Source organism: Eurypyga helias, unplaced genomic scaffold, assembly GCF_000690775.1.
Source record: "Eurypyga helias isolate BGI_N326 unplaced genomic scaffold, ASM69077v1 scaffold5254, whole genome shotgun sequence".
NCBI classification, from domain to species: Eukaryota; Metazoa; Chordata; class Aves; order Eurypygiformes; family Eurypygidae; genus Eurypyga; species Eurypyga helias.
The window spans coordinates 41176-45042 of record NW_010248074.1 but is presented as its reverse complement, the minus strand read 5'-3'; positions in this window follow the sequence as shown (position 1 = coordinate 45042).

The window sequence follows — 3867 nt, the reverse complement described above, 5'->3', positions numbered from 1 at the left end:
AGGTTGGCTCTTTTATCACTCCTTTTCTTCTCAGTGTGTCAGAGTTTCGGAGTCTTCCTCCTTTGTCTCAGAAAGGAGCAGTGCTGAAAGCATTTCCACCTGGATGTTTGAATTATTTAAGTTGCAGGAACCAGACCTTTTCCCTCCTGAGTAGTTGTGGGCTTTAAAGGCTAAAATTGCTTCATCATGCCAAAGTGAAAGTATGCATAAATTATTTAGTTAAACCTGAGAAAATACAGACTTTTCTCAGTGATCTTTCAAGGGCTGCCTACTTAAATTTCAGAAGAATGGGCAGGGGTTTCTCTCTCTCTCCCTCTTCTTTCTTTCTCTTGAAAAATATTTTAAGTACCTATTCAGCCTTTTCTGAGATAAAGCTGTGACCAAAAATTGGAGGGCTGGGTTTTGAGCAAGTGTTTATAATAGAAAGGAAAATGCTGTAGAAATCCTAAGTACCCCTACTTCATCACGAACCTATGAATTCTTTCACCAGAGCAGGTAACAGGCAGCTGTGCCTGTTCCCGATGCCAAGCAGAGGTCTGTGTCAGCATTTCCACTGTGGCCTCTGTTTAACTGACTTTCAGCTTTTTTTTTTTTTTTTTAAATTAATTTTAGGCCAGATTGTGGTATTCTTGCTACTCTGCACAACAGAATTGTCTTGCTGTGGGCAGTAAGGTTACCTAAAGAGTCAGGTAGTGCTCTTTCTGTAGCAGAATCTGTCCCTTTCTATTTTTAAGGTGTAATGATGCTGGTGTTAATGAGAAAGTTCCCTTGGGCTGCAGGGGAGCAGGAGTGGTGTTTAAACCTTCTCCAGGCCACCAGAAGGACCCATGAGCACGGGACCTGGTTCTGTCAACACGGCAGAGTTTACAGGACTCGTCCCCTGAGTAAGGAAACCTGATCTTTCCCCGGCTGATGTCAATATTTCTGTCACTGACTGTGGGATCTAGATTAGGGTCAGATATAAGAGTGTAAAAGAGAGGGGGAAAGAAACAACACACTTTCCCGTGAAAGCCATTATTTGTTTTACTGTGTGTTTTTTAGTATAGTCTGTCTCCCAGGTTGTGTGACGGCGGGAAGGGAAGGAGTAAAAAATACTCTTAAAAGAAGAAATACGAACCCTGTTCTGTGGCCGATGCTACAGAGGGAACTCCGTTGCAAATTGTGAGGAGTTATCAGAGGGATAAGATTGCTGCAGGATCCATTTCTCCATTTTGCAAACAATTAATTTGGCCTTGTTGAAATTAAAATTTAAAGGGAAAACAAAGAAAGAAATGCCCTGAACTGAAAGCTGTGGTTGGGAGGAGGTGGCCGGTGGGGAGGGCAGCCAGTCCTTTGCCCTTTTCATTGGAGTCGGGGACATGGCTGGGAGCTGGAGGGTGGCAGCAGCCACCGTCGGGAGGGTGAAGTGTCAGGACTCCAACGGGGTCCATCAGCCAGTGATTCATTACGCGAGAGACACGGACACCGTGCATGGCAGTGACTTCACGTTTAGGGGATTGTGGTATGCCCCACGATGAATATGTATTTTCAGAATGAATGTATACACCAAAATCCCTTCAGTTTTTAGTCAATGGTGCCTGTACAATCAATCAGGTAGATGATACCATATGTGCAAAACCAATAGAGATCACAAAAACACATATTTATCCAAGCTGGTCCTTCAAGCTGTTGTGGTAAGTCAGATAAATTTTGCATGTTTTCAAAACTGGAGCAGCGACGAGGAGAAATCTGGAATGGATGTTAGGAGCTATTTCCTAATATAAATCCTGCTTAACTGCTAGAAACTCTTCAGTGTCTCCTAACAACTCCTATCTACTTTAATCAAGAGTCTGGGGGGGTTATCTCTTTTGCACTTTAAGGGGTAAAGGAACAGACCGGGGGAAAAAGAGGCTTGGGAGCAATAACTTTGTAGCTGCAGTTCAGTGAGGGTGTGGAGACATCAGCCTTCTCACACACGCGGGGAAAGAAATTGTTAAAAATCACAGTGTGAGATGGGGAATCAGCTGTAGCTGCAAATCTCATTGCTTTGGTTTAGTTTCTGCCACAACCTGCACATTAGCATTTTCTCTCTCTGAATTATTGTGAAGATTTGTATTATATGTAATTACAATACAAAGAGGCTCTGCCAGATAAAGCTATTTGCTGAAGTACTGTTTTCAAAAAACACAGAGTCCTTTCACACTTTAACTTACACCTTTTCATTACCTGTTAATAAAAGTACAGTGGATAGATTTGCCTAAACATGTCTTGCTAAGAACATTAACCCCATGGGTAACTCTGGCCTTTTGAGATGCGAGCTTTCAATTTTAATAGAGTCTCCTTAAAAAAAAAAAAAAAAAAAGGCAACTAAAGATACCGAACTATTTTTACCCCTTTTTGCCAATGTTGTAAGCATCCTCGTACTGTAGATAACAGAGTTAAGTATAGAAAATGCATTGTGGTCAGGCTCCCAGATTCACTACTGCCATGTGAATTATAAATCTTACAAACAGGGGTGATACATCATTTTTTATTAAACTTATAACATGACTGCTGCACAAATAGTGTTTACATAGAAGGGTATACATTTAATTTACTCGCTAGGAACATTTCTAAAGAATATAAATTGCATTTTGAAAGCTTCCTTCTCCATAAAGTTCATCAATTTTTTTTTTTTTTTTCATTTTAATTGGAGCATCCAAACTGCATGTCCTTACTCCAAGTATCAAAGACCAAATATCTGTTGTACGGTTATAAAATCAACTCTAATTTTCTTCCTATGAAGTACCAGATAATCAGCCTGTAAATTTTACCTACATTACTGTGGGGATGCGGAGCTATAAATTCAAAACCGTATGCAGGTTGGTGAAAATTGAGGTCTAGGCAGCAATGCATGTCCATAAACTTTTCTCAGGTTATTGGAATAGAACAAATCAAAAGCTGTTCCTGGTTGTATGATATTCTCTTTTGATAGACCGGGCTGCTTGTTGTTAGCAATCCAAGTGCAGAGGTTAGTCAGAGCAGAATGTAATTTCTAGCAATCTGACAGACCTGCGGATTGAAGCGGCAGGTTTTCCCTTCCGATTTCGGGGAATTGCTTCTTACTGTGACAAATGATTAGCTGTTATCTCGGACTGAATTTGATTTCTACAAGCAGCTGAGTCAGGTAACTTTGCAGCATTTGAGGTGGTTTTACAGGAAATGAAATCAGCTCCCTAGTCACATGCAGACCAAATGAAATCTTCCTGTTGGGGTAAATATTGTGCTTTTGGTTAACTAGGGGCAGGCTTACCAAATATGCATCTATATATTGATGATGTGATGGATTTTATTTGTATTTTTAGCCTCATGATCAAACCCGCGCTCCACAGATGCCGGGTGCTGAGGTGCGTGGAGTGTGGTGAGGGTAAAGTTAAAGCTGGCGGTGCCAGATGTGCACCACAAGCGAAGGTACCCAGGGTGATGTGGCATCAACTATGGTTACTAAATTTGGCTCCGTGTTGTTTCCACACAAGGGAGCGAACGGTGATGTTAATCAGATTAGACTCATTACAGGGAGAAAAAAAACCCAAACCCTCGCCCTTCACACAACGCCTTCTGCATCACTTAACCCCACGCGGGGGGCGGAGGTGTTGCCAACCGGGGCGGAGGTTCTCCCACAGGTCCTGAACCCGCAGGTGAAAATCCTCTGGCTTTTCCCCCGTGTGCTGTGGAGGGGTGAAGGAAAAAGCATTTTCCCTGCTGGAATTGGGTGAAAAACAGAGGGATGGGGTCAGCACGTCGATAATTTCTGCTTTGGGGGGTTCTTCAGAGAGCCTGATGCTGCTGCCCATGTGGAAACTGTGTGCATCTTTGGGAGGACTGTCTGACATGCCAGCCCTGAAGCTG